The sequence below is a fragment of the Triturus cristatus genome, chromosome 7 (assembly GCF_964204655.1).
Source record: "Triturus cristatus chromosome 7, aTriCri1.1, whole genome shotgun sequence".
NCBI classification, from domain to species: domain Eukaryota; kingdom Metazoa; phylum Chordata; class Amphibia; order Caudata; family Salamandridae; genus Triturus; species Triturus cristatus.
In genome coordinates this window covers 811,531,134-811,547,611 of record NC_140590.1, presented here as the reverse complement: position 1 = coordinate 811,547,611, position 16,478 = coordinate 811,531,134, and the positions used below count along the sequence as shown (strand labels likewise).

Below are 16,478 nucleotides of genomic sequence, written 5' to 3'. Positions count from 1 at the left end.
TACATTTAAGGTCACCTCCCGTTTCTTTGTAGATTAGTGATAGTCTGGAACTATTTGTTATCAAAAAAGTAAAGTTCTGAGACTTATTGGCAAAGAACATTTAAAAAACTGCGAGTTAAAACTTTGCAATTATGTATGCATTATCGTGAGCTGTTGTGGAAATGTGCCTTCATTGTCTCTACTCTAAGATGGGCGCCTCTTTGCATCTGCGAACTCATGTGATCGAAGGAACGGCTCACGGGAAACTATTAGGACTACCACAGCTCACTAAGAAATGTGCAAATCCGGAAACTGTCAGGTGATAGCATCACATGATCTAAACATCACGTGACCTTTGAAAATCGTCTGACATCTCCCAAGATGAACAGAGCCGGCCGGTGAGAGTCCGGAAGAGAGGTACGGGGGCGAGGGAGGTACTGCAGGGCGTTCCGACTAGATCCTGCAACGAGGGGGGTCCAGAACTCAGGCAGCGCCAGAGATTCATATAGGGCAGCAGCCTAACCCCCGAGGATTTTTTTGGAGACAGCAGTTTTTGCAGACTTGGGGCAGTCCTATCCCCGGGTGTTGATGAATCCCAGGAATATCTCAGGAGGATTGCCATCCTTTTCGGACAAAATAGCAGCATTTTTGTTATGTGTTGTAGGGGTTTGGGGTGGGGGGGGGGGGCATAGTTGGTACTTGAACAGCAGTTTGTGTATAATCTTGTATTATTTGTGATATGTTAGTTAATTCTGTCTTCATTTGCTCTGAATTAATGAGGTGTGCTCGGAGTACTCGAGACCGCGGTGGTTCTTAACCTGTAAAGCAGCGTAAATGCGAGCAGTCCCTGCGGCGTTCAGACACGCTGACGCTCCAGCCTGAACTTGCAGCTTCTTACAAAACACACCTTTGAATTGCTTATTAATTGTTTTTGAAAAGCTCTCTACTGACTGTGTTAATGCATATATCAAATACAGTGGGGAGGTAATCCAATAGTCTTCAAGTAAGCATTATTGTTAATTGATGAAACAATTATCTCATATTATCTCATTTCCGCCTGTTCACGTATAAAGCCAATGTTTAACCCTCTCGGTGATCTATGCATGTACACAGAGTCAGACTGCGCAACAGGCCCTTCTCAGCTGCACATTCTCCCATCCACCGCCTCACCTGTGTAGGCATTTACAGAATCAAACACACTTCTTGCACAGCTGAAATAATTCCACAGGCAGAGTACACATTCTAGTAGGCAGCCTGTACTTTGGCATAGTAAGCACCTAGTTTTCCAGCCTTTGTGCAATGCTGTCTTTGTACCCCTGTCACACAAAGACCCTGCATAGTGTCCAGCATTGTCCATACCACGCTCGATTGCTGCCTTATCGGTCCTTGGCCAATGCCAATCCAGTTATTAATTCTATTCCATCATTTCTGCTGCAAACTCTGATTTCACATGGTTGTATATTGATTTTTTTTAAAATACAAACTGTGTCTTAGACCGGCGTATAGTCATGCTCATATTTGAACATGCAGCTGTAGTGAAAAGAGGGTATACTGCGTTCATGTACTGTGTACTTGTTTTTGTGTATTACTGTTGAGGTTCAAATCGTAGAAGTGGCTAGGGTGTCCGTGTCTTCCTGTTGCGATTCATTGTGGTCCGCAGAAACACCAAGGTTAAGAACCATTTCTCTAGAGGGCAGTAAAACACCTTTGCCTTGATTTCATCTTGCTTTTGTTGCTTCAGTTATGTATTTCAAATTTGAAAAAAGTATCAGAAATTAATGATACTCCTGTCTAGCATGAAAATACTAGTCAGGCCAAGGAAATATTTGTCAACAGTAATATCAAGCCAAAAAAAGTTAGGAGCAACAAGAATAACTAATGCCCAGTGGGCATTCAGGCTTATTTTCAATTTCATAAATTCCCTTCTCACACTCAGATCACTGAATTCCCTGTCCGCCATGAGGCTGAAAAGTCCCTGCACATTCTTAAGAAGCCTCACTTCATTGACCAACATGTCCCCAAAGGGTAACAGAACATGTGTGTTTGTAAAGCGGACGTTCATCCATAACGGGGCATCTTGACGCTGAATAACAGATGTTTATTATTACACAACTCAGTGGTACTCATTTAATCGACCTCAGATGGATGAAAGGCTGAGTGGACCCCTGGGATTTGAACCTATGACCATGAGGTCGAACACAAGCTCCTGCAGTGGATGCATTAGTCCACTGAGCCACCAGACCTGACAAACCCGGATCAGACCCACATCCGTTTTAGAGGCTTCTGTTCGCCTTCTGGGACCTCTAGGTTCCGTTCACCCTAAGGCTTTGAGGCCCTGCTTATTACCCGTCTGTTGGTAGACCAATCACCCTACGACACCTCAAGCACATTTCTGCACAATGGTCGTCAGAGTGATAGAGCAAGAAACATAGCCATCTTTGGTGTGTCTGGACAAGTAAGAGTGTGAAAAATTAAGAGTGTCTGAGAAACAGGCCGTGAGAAAGAGAGGGAGGCAAGGTGGCTGAATCGCTGGATAAAGGAGTCTGAGACCAACCTTTCCTTCTCGCGTGAGCATTTAACTTGCATTTCGCAGAAGGTGTGCTATATAAAGGAGGATGAGGAAGGGGAAGGTTTGAATAGAAGGAAGATATGTTGAAGAAATGTATTAATTATTTAAAAGATTTAATGAACAGAGGAGGATAACGTATGCGACAAGAAAATTGTCGCGGGCAGTTTGATAAATGGAATACTAAGTCGATGACCTGTGCTGATAAGCAGGGGGTTTCTTATTTCTAGGACCAATAGAAAATGTACCATTATTAGAGGGGGTGGTATTGAAAATTTGCCTTCACCCACTGTAGCACAAATTCTTGCACTAATCCTAGATGGATGAAAGGGGGTTAGAAATGGGAGATAGTAAGAAGTAAGTGAGGAGGTATGTGAGAGATAGAGGTGCTGAGAGAAATGAAATAGCGGTAAGTGAGGAAAATTAGCAGAATGTGACAGAGTAGGTGTAAAAGAGTAAGGTGAGAGAGTGGCGGGCGATGGAGAAGGTGTGATTGAAAAGCTTGACAGAGGGAAGGGTAAGAGAAGCAAGTGAAATGAGAAATGGTAATACAAGGTAAAGCTGCGATGAGTGAGAAATTAAGGTCGAGAAGGTGAACAAAAGAGTCAAGAGACAGAGAGATTGGAAGAGAAAAAGGGCAGGAGGGATAAGACAAAGAATGGAAAGAGAGGGAGATGATACTTGTATGGAGAGAACAAATGTTGACCAGAAGTGGCAATGGAGGGGGAAAACAGAAGGGCAGCACTGTGATGTAATTCATTTTTGCCATGTGAAATATTTTGCCTTTAAATGACTGTGCTGGGTGCTAGCCTCTCTCGCATGTTTGTCTCACGCCACAGAGTTTGTGGATGTATGGGTAAGTGCATGAATCAAAGTATTATAAAAGGAGGGGCTTCTACATATCACATTCGACTTGGGAGGGCTGAATTTTTATCTCAGTACTGTAATCAATGGTGTCATCACAGGTCAGGGATTAGGTACGCCGACATATCTATCTGGGAAACTCAGTTTTGGTATCCCCGACCAGAGAAATATCCTTGTCTGTGGACCTGCATCATGCACTGATAAACCCCTTGTGAGGCATTCACAGGGCTCTCATGAGAAACTTCCCTTTTCACTTCCACCATGAGCTAAGAGCTTCACAGATCTATAATGCACATATAAGTTACTCTGCAACATGTACTGCACCCCTCTCCTGGCAGAGAATGGCAGCAATGGGCTTTACAGGACTGCATGATATGACAAAAGGAGTTACAGTAGTGACAGCCGTCCATAGAGTGACCTCATCAGGAATTTCAGGGTATGGCAACATGCCCCTCACAGTAGCATGAGTGAAAGTGGATGACATCACGTATTTTGACAGGGATTACTCTTGAGTGAGTGTGGTGGCAGTCTTTGCATATTCATTCACCCATCTACAAGATTAAAAACATACTCCAGAGATCTGTGCATATGTCACTACGTTTGACCTGGTCCTTTTTGCCGGGTCACCCTCAGCTTTTTGCCTTCTGTTGCCAAACATGTTTATTTTGCCATTAGGACTCTTGCCCTTCATACTCCTACTGAAAGTCATGGATTTGTTCATTTTGAAGCAGGATACTAGGCGCACCTGCAGTCTAAAGCGTGTGGGATGGAATTATCACCAAATGGAAAGTTACTACCATTGACATTTAAGCCTTGAGAAAGTCGTGGGACGATTTCCCAGTGTGTGCGACGAAACGCATGTTGGCTGATCAGAAAGAAAAGAATAAAAGAAAGAGAAACTGTGTTTATAATTTGTATATACTTGCATTGGAGTTTAACATTACTCTATAGACGTGTGCTGAGGATTTTGCTAAGCCCCTTACTGGGTAGATTGAGGAACGCACCCTGTTTACCCGCACCGCTGCAGGTGGGTCCGGGGAAGCAGTTTAATCCACCGCCGGTACTTGGGGCTGAAGCCAAACCTTTGCAAGGTGTGGTGAAATGATGGACAATAAATCACATTGAACGCCTTTTCTGCATCCAATGCTAGGAAGACATGGGTTTCTGTCCAAGGCTCACCGTTGACAGCCGGTTGTGGAGGCAGCAAAGATTGAGTTTCGTGGGTCTACCTAGCATGAAGCCAAAAATGCCTCGATGGATAAGCGGGACTCTCACAGTCAATAATCTATTGGCTAAGATTGTGGCCAATATCTTCATTTCAACATTTAACAGGGAGATGGGGTGATAGGAGGCACAGTGTGTCTCCGGTTTGTCCTTCTTGTGTATGACTGCACCGTAGGTCCAGTGAGAGTTTGTCTCTGTCTCGTGCCTCTCTGAAGAGGCCCAACAGATATGGACTCAACAGCCCAGAGCAACGCTTGAAGAATTCAGTTGGAAGGCCATTGGGCCCTGGACTCTTCCTGGTTTCCAGATTCCCAATGGCCGCTAGGATCTCCTCAAGCATGATGTCTTTCTTAAGGGATCGTTGGTCGTCTGCAGGGCCTGTTGGCAGCGTCACCTTGTTCCGGTAGGATGCTATAGAAGTCGCATTTCTCAGTGGTCTTGCACTATAAAATGAGGCATAGAACCTCGCAAAGACTCCCGATATGTCAATATCTGACAAATGGGAGACTCCATGTTCATCGATTATGCATTTAACCCACCGCGACTTAGCCAAGCAAGCAGCTTAGCCGCTTTGTCCCTCGCTTTGTACAGCGTTGTTGCATAGCCAACAATTGTCTCTTTACCACCCCTAGCTTCAGGTCTCTGTATTCCCTACTCAGCACCTCCAGCTCACGGACGATATACAGATCCATTCGGACCCATGAAGTCCCCTCAAGGACTTTGAGCCAACTCTCAAATCTCTCTGGCTTCTTTTCCCCTGCATTTTTTCTGCCCCAGTATATTTTGCTCTTTGTTGCGCCAGACAGCCTTATAAGATTCCCAGAGTACCACTGCTGAGTCCACTCACCCTTTATTCTCCTCAAAGTATAGTTCTGAGTTGATCTGTATTCCCAGGTGACCTCCGGGTCTCTTAAATTCCATGCGCTAAGTTTCCAGCCCATCAGCAATAGAGAGCCCGTCCCATTCACCGTTACCCAGAGAGCGGAATGGTCCGAGTTAGCATGTGCCATTTAGTCTGCCCTCTTTACCTTGGCCACCTCGCCTGCTGGCCCAAAGATGTGGTCTATCCTGGAAAGACCCTATGTGTCCTTGGCCGTCCGATGTCGCCACAGATCAGAGAGATCCCCAGGGCGACCACGAGCACGCCTAAGCAGTCCAGCACAGGGGCCATGATGTCATTGAAATCCTTTCCCACAATGTGGAGTGTTGGCTCCAAAAAGTAGGGTTCCCAGGCAATGGAAGTTAGAATGATTTCCAAGGACCAAGAATAAGAGGGGGGAGAGGCGCGCGACCTACTGCCCGACCTCGGCACACTGCGGTGGCTGCTGCAGTCCACACTCGGGCTAAAGGGCCAGAAACATCTCGGGACCGAAGGAAGAAAGTTCTCTTGTGGCCTTAATGTCAAAGCGCAGCACCAGATCTCTAACCTACGGGGAGCCGCTGCACAATCCAAGGGCCCCCTCGTGGCCCAATAAGTAGCAGGCTCTACCCCCAATAGGCCCCCCTCTGCAGGCAAGGTCTGGCAGCACAATGTCCAGGATATGGGCATAGCTGCCAAGATTTCAGATTGCTTATGTGTGACATTTTCATAATTGCAGTGTAATTATGAGTGACATTCAACAACTATGAGCGACACTTTTTCGCGAGCTAAATAAATCATATACAGATACATTAAATCCAAACTCTTACTTTCATAGGTAAATACAAAATTACACCTCTCCAAAGAAAGATAACTGTCTAACCAGTGTATGCCCCTTCCGGACTGGCTGCTACTTACCCACTGATAGGAAATGCTTACGCTCAGCGGAAGTGGTTTCTAGCAGTGGTGGACTGCTGTGCTCTGCTGCATTACATTTGTCTCAATGCTGCTCAGTGCTTGACTCTTTGACACTGCTGGCATCGCACAGGTCAGCTGACCCACACAGGTCACAGCCAGCTAGAGCGCTGTATTATGAATGGAGCCCAAATCGCATTATTAATGGTGCCCAAATCACTTAACGGCCACCTATCAAGGCTAGTTCTCTATAGTTGCTGCCAGCAAGAAAACACCCCTCTCCTAGACGGGAGCTGGCAGGAGGAATCGTAAAGAGGAAGGCCGATTCTCAGGGCCCTTCAGTATGTAGAATAGCATCAGTCGGTAATAGCAGCCCCCCCCCCCCCCCCCAGGCAACCAGAACGCCAGGAGTTAGCAGGCCTCTTAAAGCCTCAGCAGCGGCCGATCCGCAGCAGGTGCAGTGCACTGAGGCAGGCATATCCTAGAAGTGGCTGCAAGCACATAGCAGCTCCGCCTGCCTCTGCAGCCCCGTAGCAGAGTATCAGTGTGGTATAAGCGAGGGGGGAAAGGGGGGGGGGGGGGCAGCCGGGGTGCGAACTCCCGGAAGATCTCGCGGGGCTGGCGGCAGGTGCCGATGCCAGAGGCAGCTGAAAGTGACCATGCGCTAAAGCGCTATTAACATTTATAAAACAAAAGTGTTATTCGAAGAAGCAGCAGCAGAGTGAGAGGTACCTCACTCAATCCCAGGCTGTCTCACTTACTTTAGAAATGCCAGCCGCCCGGCACGATTCAGCCTCTCAGGCCCAGCAGCTGCTGGGGTGCGCTGGGCTCAGTGGCCTGCCGCGGTCCATGAGGCTGCGGTCCGCTCACGGTCATGATCGTTCTCATTCTTTTAAACACATTTTACTGTGGTGCAGGCAGCGCTGACAGTGCCACTGGCCGCAGCTAGCACAATTTTCATTTCATGAACTGCAGACACCCGCTTGCGCCGCCGTTCTCTCTCCTGACGCAGATTTCTCTCCTGATGTCACCGTGATGTAACCATTCACAATGGCGCACAATTCCTACTGTTACATTGTAGCAGTTACACCTGCAGAGCAGCTCAGCCAGACCTCAAGCCTGCCGGGAGCAGCACGCTGCAGACTCCATTTATTTTCCAATCAGCATTAATTGTGCATAATTAGCAGCGCTAGTACTTCAAAGCCCAGGAGGTGCTATGCCTATTCATTATGCGTGAGTTACAAAACTATGGGGTTGACCCAGAAACGTCACTAGGACCTGGGTAAAATATGGTACATAAAGGTGGGTAGTCCCAGTGGAAACACAATATTACATATATTTCAACATCTGTTAAATCAATTATAAACAATACTTATTCATGTTGAAAATATTTAATCAAGTCGAACTTTTATTATATCATCTTCAAAAAGCAACACATTTGTCAATAAAGTTGTGCATAGGTGCCCCAAAAGGGGAGGAGGGAGGGAATGGTGCAGCAATGTGCAAAGGTGAGGGTAAGTGAGAGAGGGAGGACAGTGAACAGTATATACATTCAAAGCATAAAAGGCCTGTCCAACCTTTATTATGCATGACATTACATTTTAGTGCGGTGATGCCGATCACCACACTGAAATGCGTTAGGCTAACGCCTGATGCGTGATACTTGGCAGGGCTGTATGGGAGGGGGGTAGGAGGGAGAGTGTAGTCCGACACACGCGCCTGTCCCCTAGGCCTAGGGTGACCAACCGTCCGTAAATTTCACGGACAGTCCGTCATTTCACTGCTAAATCCGTTGTCCGTCGTCATTCTTTTTAAGGATGCCGTTTGTCTGTAATTCTGAGGTTTGCAGGAATCTGCGATGCCCCCTTTGAGAAGCCTCAGGAGTTTTACAGCGCTCACTGTTGGGGGTCAGCTTGCGTTTCTTTGAAGTGAAGAGGCTGCAACAGCCCCTCCCAGACCTTGCAGAGTGTCAATTAGCCCCATTGTCATTCTGCCTGTGGCGATTCTCTCCTACAGAATGACAATGGGCCATGCTGAAGTTACAGCATGTGGTGTGTCTGTGTTGCAATCTGCGATTAAAAACATCAGTTACAACTATGGTGGAATCCATAAGCTTTCGGAGCCACGCATATTAGAAGCGTTCTTGCTAACATACTTAATAGTAAAATTATGTCTGCTGTTCAGAAGGATGAATAATTAACAAACTAAGTTCAACTTAAGTGCAGCTGAATCACGAGCCATGCTTCGGGGTTCCCAGTGCCCTGCATTTTCAAATAGATGTCAGGGCTAATGGCAAAGACTTCTAAGTTTCTGTGCCAGCCTGCAATTATTATGCCACCATAAAAATGTCAATGTAACTCTGGTGATTAATGTATTTCATCGAGAGATATCTGAGCTTTGACTGATCCCAGTTTTAAAGTGCAGTAGAGGAAAAATGTGCCTCTTGCAAGGCACAAAGTGTAGCATGCAGTTAAAAAAAATGTTTTTATGTAGATAGTTCAAGGGGTTCATTTGGATAATAATAAATATGTATTTGTAAGAACAACCCCCAACCACTGTTATGTTTTAAACCCGGAGTTTGTATTTCTCCAGAGCAAGCATTCTTAACATATAATTGGGGCAACTGGAATTATGCACTGTTGTGGCTGCTGTTTTTTTTCTCATAATTATTGATTTGCCGCATTTACCATATAACCCATTATCTGTTGCATAATCGTCAGATTTAAACCAACAAAAGTTATTAGCTTAAATGGATCAAAAGTTACTAAAAGAGTGGCAAATTATGTTCAGGCGTAGTGGAAGGCCCTTCAATGGTCACCTTTCTGTTGCTTATTTATGTATTTAGTTGTTAAGCTGGTACTGATGAGGGGAAAACTTTGCTCAGACAGTATTTCCAATTTACCATGTATTAAAATAACAAAATAAAAAGTAATACTAAAGAATATGTGCCGCATTATGCTGCATAATTTGCTTTAACTTGCTGCATAATTTAGTCAACCCTTTTGCAAAATTCCGATGGCCCTGCGTATAATGCCTACCTGTATGAATGACATGTAACTGCTACATCTTACAGCCCTCATTGTCTTAAGTAACATTTCCTCTACATTGACTAGCACACTTATGAGTCATTGTCTCTGAATAAAATGTGTGTGATGTGAAGCGCTCTTGACACCACATTGTGATGAGTTCCACTATGAAAAAAATAGACATGGGAGAGGATATGTGGAGAAAAGAGGGACACTGTTGAATGGTGGTCCTGAGGGAATCCTTGGAGAATTTGGTCTTGGAGGTGGGGGGGGGGGGGTGGGGGGTGGGCGGTACCAACAAAATTGTCACACCGGGTGGAACCAGCAGTAAAGCTGGCTCCGCCAGGGGCACAATTATTTGCTGAAACCACATTTCCGTACATTATCATTTGTGCGCTATATAGTTTTATCAGTAAAACTACACGTTGTCATTTTGCTTCCATGCAATGTAAAATGTTCTGTTTGTAAAAAACAGTGCCTCCTTCTGACCTACAATAATGCCTCAACGGCGTATGTAGTTTCTAGTCTGCAGCACACTTCTGTGCATCAATAATAATCTGCAGTTTACAGCTCACACAAATGAAATGGCCCAATCAGTATACTATTTCCCACATACAGGTAAAATAAGGAGGGCTGAAATAGGCTAGCCAGGGCATTATGTAGTAATGTCAACTCTTTTCTAACCGCTCTGGCCCACAATAATGCCATAACACTCCAATTATGGCTCATACAGGCTAGTTAAGAACTCCCTTTCCTGCTTCATGCTCCTACCCTCACACAAGGCCTGTCTGCTATTCATCACTCATTTCTCTACAAGCCCTAAACCAGTCATTACCAGCTGAACGGACATGGAACACGTGAAGCTATCTGACACATAAAGCTGCCCACTCGGAGGAAAGTACTCTGGTCCAGCACTGCAGGTCTACAGCTACATTCATGCGTGCTGCTTTCTATCTCAAAATGGCACTCCTATATGAGATGCTGGTAACGAAGTCAATCAGAGCAGATCTTCCAGACCACTTCTTATACCATACATGCCTGCTGAGGACCATGAATTGTAAACAAAATATCAGACTGGACAACCCAGTGCAGTAACCATATAAATAAATTATGATCATATGAAATACCACAAAAAGACCTGCAGAGTTGCTGAAAGCTGTGCGCATACCAAAAAACCATGAAGTACATGATTGGCTCAACATAATATAAACTTTTTTTGACTTGTACTTATGTTGGTTGTCTCTTTACTTGTATACTATTGTGCGAAATCCTCTGATGTTTCTGTAAAACGTACCTTTCGTCCTGAATTTTGACCTTCTGTCCTGAATTTGTGTCCTGAATTTTGACCCTTTGTCCTGAATTTTTACATTCACCGTCCTGAATTTGCACCCATGACAGTTGGTCACCCTACCTAGGCCATCTCAGTACCATCTCATGTATGGCCTCTGCGGCCCTCTGTGTAGCGCTGTCTTTGGCTGGGTGGGTGTAGCAGTTCCGATATAATGAGAGGGACACTAGGACGGGTCAAGGTGGGTTTTATTTTGTAAAGTACACATCTCCTCCTTGTATCCAGGGTGTACGGGTAAACAGACAGTACAGTCACTATGTCTCCTTAGAACACTCCCGTTTTTTGGGCTTTCTCCTTCTTTCTTTCTTTGGTTCCCTCTCTTCTCTGCAATCTGTGTCTCTTGTGCGTCTCGCGTCCAAGGATCAAAGCCGGTAACGATGGTAAACTCGTAGGCCCCAAAAAGGAAGACGAAAACAGGGTGTAAATGATACAGCTACGCTGTATTTGTGAGGGGGAAGGGGGTGAAGGAGCACCAAACCAAAACCAGTGACACTTCTAGGCAAAGGGGGTGATGGTGTCGGGTTTGGGAATGCTTTAACACAACGGGCAGAAAAGGGGGCTGGCGCCTCTACCCCTCAGGCTTTTCCCGCCTCCCTACTCAGCCCGCAAATCGCGCTCGTACCTGGGTTAGCCACGCTCTTCTGGGAGCGTGACTGGGCGAAGCGTGTTCTCGGTGGCCTCCTGGCTCTCCTGCCGTCTCTCGGTTCTCCTCCTCTCCTCCTCGGCTCGATATGCTCTCCGTGCTCCTCCACTCTTCTCCTCAGCTCGATGTTCTTTCCGCAGTCCTTCGCTCTTCTCCTCGCTCTCCACTCTTCAATACTCCTCCGGTGATGACACACACCCTCGTCCTCTCTTGTTGGTCCTAGGCGTGTGACGTCATTCCAGGGGGCGGAGTCCTCGACTACTGGGTCCCAGTTAAAGAGACCTGGGTTTGTTTCGGTGGCAGCTACTGGGCTCGGGTTACTCCAGTCATCCTGTTGTGGGAAAAGAAGAGGTGTGGTGATGTCTGGTACTTCCCACCAGTCTTTCGTTTGACTCCTTCTGCCCTCGAGGACACCCGCCCCGTGACAGTGGGAGAAGGCGGCTGCTGGGAAAACACACTTCTGTAGCCCTGCTGTCGGCCGCAATGCAGGATCGCTGTCTCCAGAATTGCGAGGAGCGGCGCCTTGCCCCATGAACTCCCATGAGGTCCCCATGCAGCAGCCATGGCCCGCAGCAGGTCTCAGCGGCCCGCACTGCGCATCGCCGGCCATGGCAGCCTCAGCCATGCAGTGCTTCAGCATTGTTACGGGGCCCCAAATCGGACTAGGTGAGGGGGTGGGGCAGGGTCCGCCCGTCTGCTGCAGCATCAGGCAAGGTCTGTTAAAGAGCAGAAAAGTTCATGTAGGACAGCAGGATATTGAAGGATTTTAGTCAAGGGCCGGGAGCTCCTCTCTAGAGGTAGTTCAGTAGGTGAGGGAAGCCCCGCCCATATTTTTCATTGCCTTGTGTCTTTGCCTTTCCAAAATGCTGCCTTCCTATTGGTTTATAGGCTTGTTAGTCCCTCCTTATGACTGCCATGTCGTCATTTGTATCCTTCCATGGCTACTGGCTCCTTTATTTCGAGTGTTGCACGGTATGTGTTATTTAGACTGAGAGCACGATTTTCCTTCTTCCCCACCCCTCCCACGCACTCCTGCTGTTCCTGCCTTCTCGCACCCCCGCCCGCACTCCCGTCATCCGTGCCTTCTTGCTCCCCTGCCCGCACTCCCGCTGTCCATGCCTGCTCGCCCCACTGCACCGCCTGCCCTCCCGTTTGCAATGCAATAGGTCTCGCGTAAATGCAAGTTCTATTGCATTGCAAATGCTTGTTGGAACAGGAACGCATCTGCTGTTTGAGAAATAAAGGATGCACACTTCACCTCTCTAGCCCACGTCTTGGCTTCTGTGCTTGTCGGAGGCTGGGACTCTCCCCCAATCGGGGTCTTGAACCAGTCGCCTTTTCTCATCTTCCCTGGTCTCTCCATCGCCCTTCACCTGCGGCTCTAAGCATCAAAGCCGAGAACAAATAAACAATATCTTCCCAATGCAATATCTAGGACTTATCGAATGCTAATATTGTTCTATTCGTCTGAGCAACCTGTCAAGGCAGATCCATACAGCTGCCTTCACACGGTGTCGAAAGCGGAGTCTTCCGTGGGGGTGGAGGTGGTGATGAGGGAAGCGCATACAATGGTGCGTGCGTGCCCAGACGTTATTTATATCCGGTGCACTGTTGACGTGTGCACTGTCCATGCATGCACTGTCCATGCGTGATGTGTGTGTGTCTGTGTTGTTGATGTTTGTGCGCACTGTACACTGGTGATGTGTGTGCACTGTGCACGCGTGATGTGTGCCTGTGTTGTTGATGTTTGTGCACGCTTTTAAGAACCTGTAGGCACCCGTGACTGAAAGTGAAGGTGTCCAAGAGCTCCACATGAGTGAGGTGACCCCACAATGTGTTTGTATACAGGAGCGTGAAGCAAGCGTTCGTCGGGGACAGAGACCGGAAGATGAAGACAGCGTTACATGTTCTCCGTTCAACGTGTCACTATAACAAGCATTTGCAATGCAATAGGTCTCGCATTAGTAAAATTTAGAGTTTTTGGTGCGTCAAATAATAATGCAATAGTAATGTTAAATGTTTTGTTAAAGTGATATTTAACAGTGTAGTTAGCATGCAAACAGTAATTACAGGGCAAGTGTGTAACTTATCAATAATATGCAAGGGACAGTAGGGAGCCAGCAAATGAGAGGGCATGACGTGTGAGCACGGCGTGCGTCGAACACATGCATATGTTTTGGAAAAAAAATATTGCAAGACACGTGCATATTTTTTTGTCTTTTAAGTTGCGCTACCGGTGCTGTACGCGTGCGAGCAAGAAAGGAACAGGCGTGCTAATACGCCACCAGCCGTACTCGTGCACATTTCCTGTCCTTGGAGTTTTGCTGAGGACGCCATATGCGTGCACAATGCTGTCTTTGTACGCACGCAGATATTATGTGTGCATTGCGGGGAGCTGAGCAGCTTTGGAGGACCAACATTGAAGTAGTACAATAAACTGTAAGTTATTTTTAAACCGTAATGAGTAAGTGTGTGGCCTGTAGCATGCAAAGGCGTTGGGCTTGTGTTAATTTGCAGCAGAGGGTTTTGCTGGCGGTTGCAAACGCGGTAAAGCTGAGTGTTAGATTAAAGAGGCGTTGGTTAGAGCAACGGCCTGGACTGTGTTAGTGACTTGAAAGTTTGTGAACTGGGAGCATCGCTATTTTGTCCATTCTGGCTAACCTCGGCAGTGGATTGCAAATTAGAGGCAATAATGGGGAGAAACGGTATGCGTGCTTCCTGTTTTAACCCATTGTGGCATCGTACTGGTTCATTAAGACTGTGCTGAGACTGAAAGGAGGTAGAAGGGTGGCTGATGACAGGCAGCGTATTGTTACCAGAGGTGGCTAGGAGTATGGGGAGCGAATGGTGAGAGGGCATCCAGGGTTTGGGAGATTTTAGTTATGCCCTAGGGGGATGGCAAAGTGTTCTAAGCTTTATGAGTGGTGAGGGGTATGGGAGAGGTGCAAAGCAGGAAGAGCTCGCTGGGAAATCGGAGGGCTGATCAGGAAGTTTGCTGGGTTATCGTTGTTTGTGAGCGGGCCCCTATATGTGGACAATAGAGGCTAAGTGTGGCTGCTGAGTGCTAGGCTATTTGCACAGAATATAAAGCTTTGTGTAGCGGGAGATTTAGAGCTGTAACGGGCTTTGAGAGTATGCAAAAAATGTTTTTGCTAGTATGCAATAGTAAAAGGTAACTTGCGAGGAACTTAGTAAAAAAGTATTGTGTAAGAAGAAAGATTGTAGGTTAGACTTGGGCAAGAAACGGCAAGCAGGAAGCAAGTGGGAATAAAAGAAAATTAGCATGCAAAACAATAAATGGAGATGGCATGGCATGTGTATAATTGAATAATAATCCACAAGGGGCAACAGGCACACAAGGGGCAGGAGGAAGCCAGTGAACCAGAGAGTACAACGTGTTATCACGCCGTGAGCCGCACACGCGTAAATGTATTTTAAAAAAAAAAAAGTATCAGAGAACTCGTGCACATCTCCACTCTGCGAGTTGTGCGTCGCTGTACGCGTGCGAGGAAGCAAGGAGGAGGCGTTTTAATGCGCCGCAAGCCATACACGTGCACATCTCCTGTCCTCTGAGTCCTGCTAACGACGCCAGACGCGTGCACAACTGCTATGTTTTGTAATAATGCGCAAGAAACGGCAAGCAGCCAGCAAGTGTGAATAAAAGAAAATTAGCATGCAAAACAATGAATAAAGATTGCAGGGCTTTTGTATAATTCAACAATAATACAGAAGGGGCAACAGGCACACAAGGGCCAGTAGGAAGCCAGTGAACGAGACAGCTCAACGTGTTATCACGCCATGAGCCATACACGTGTAAATGTATTCTAAAAAGTATCAAAAAACTCATGCACATTTCCTGTCCTGCGAGTTGTGCGTCGCTGTACGTGTTCGAACAAGCAAGGAGGAGGCGTCTTCATGTGCCGCAAGCTGTACGCGTGCTCATGTCTTGTCCTCCGAGTCCTGCTAACGACGTCATACGCGTGCACAACTGCTGTCTTTTGTACGCGTGCACATATCATGTCCCCCTTCGCAAACCAAGTCGACAACAATAGATCTCGCCAAGGCGAGCAGCGCATGGCGCTGCATCGCTAGGCGAGACCAAAAAATGCACATAGCGCTGCGTCGGTAGGCGAGACCTAAAAATGCATATTATCTATAGGCGGTCGGCTGTGTTCGGGGTTGTGGTGGTTTGTGTTAGTAGAAGGGGCGTGGTGTGAGGGCCCGAGAGGTGGAGGAGGGACTGGAGACAGACAGGCTGGCAGCGATTCTGTGTCCGGATACATTCCCCATGGCAGTGTACGCACAGAAATAATAATTTACATAGCATAAAATACTGCTCGGCATCACGTGTTTGATCGAACATCTGTGGCCGCCTTTAAATAGAGGCCACGTTTTTGGAAGTGGCCCAGAGAGAGAATCGCCGTGTGCAAAAGTAATCGATGAGGATTTATATTGCTATGTAAAGTCTGCTGGGAAAACAACATTCAGTCTCTGGAAAACCCGCAATATAACTGTATTTTCCTCCCATACTGATGTACACACACACACACACACACACACACACTCACACTCACACTCACACTCACACTCACACTCACACTCACACTCACACTCACACTCACACTCACACTCCACTTATTAATGGCAGCTCCAAGCCAGTATGCAGATGAGCCATCCATTATTCAGGAAAGCCTCTAACGTGTTCTTGGTGACTAGTGTCCTGACTGCCCTCCTGTCTCCTGCTCCACCAGGTGGGAGACCTAAACTGTACCCGTGGTGTCCAGGGTTCGCTGTCTCCTGCTCCACGAGCTGGGAGACCCAAACCATAACCATGCTGTCCATCTCTTGCTGCCTCCTGCTCCAGCAGCTAGAAGATCCAAACCATACCCATTCTGTCTGTCTCTAGCTCCACCATTTAGGAGACCCAAACCATATTCATGCTGTCGTGTTTTTCCATCTCCAGTGCCATCATCTAAAAGACCCAAACCATCCCCTTACTGTCCATCCCTCGCTGTCTCCAGTGACAATACCTAGAAGACTCAAACTGTACCCAT

At 46.9% G+C, this 16,478-nt stretch overlaps 1 protein-coding gene across 1 annotated transcript in view; it reads left to right on the top strand.

Moving 5' to 3' along the window:
• The first annotated feature begins 293 nt into the window (after positions 1–293).
• The window catches only part of LOC146810620 (proton-coupled amino acid transporter 1-like), a 444,495-nt gene continuing 428,310 nt past the window's right edge, over positions 294–16,478 (top strand). Inside the window, exon 1 of the mRNA XM_085617675.1 lies at positions 294–396. The gene's annotated coding sequence lies outside the window, so the exon portion shown is untranslated. The remainder of the gene's footprint in view (positions 397–16,478) is intronic.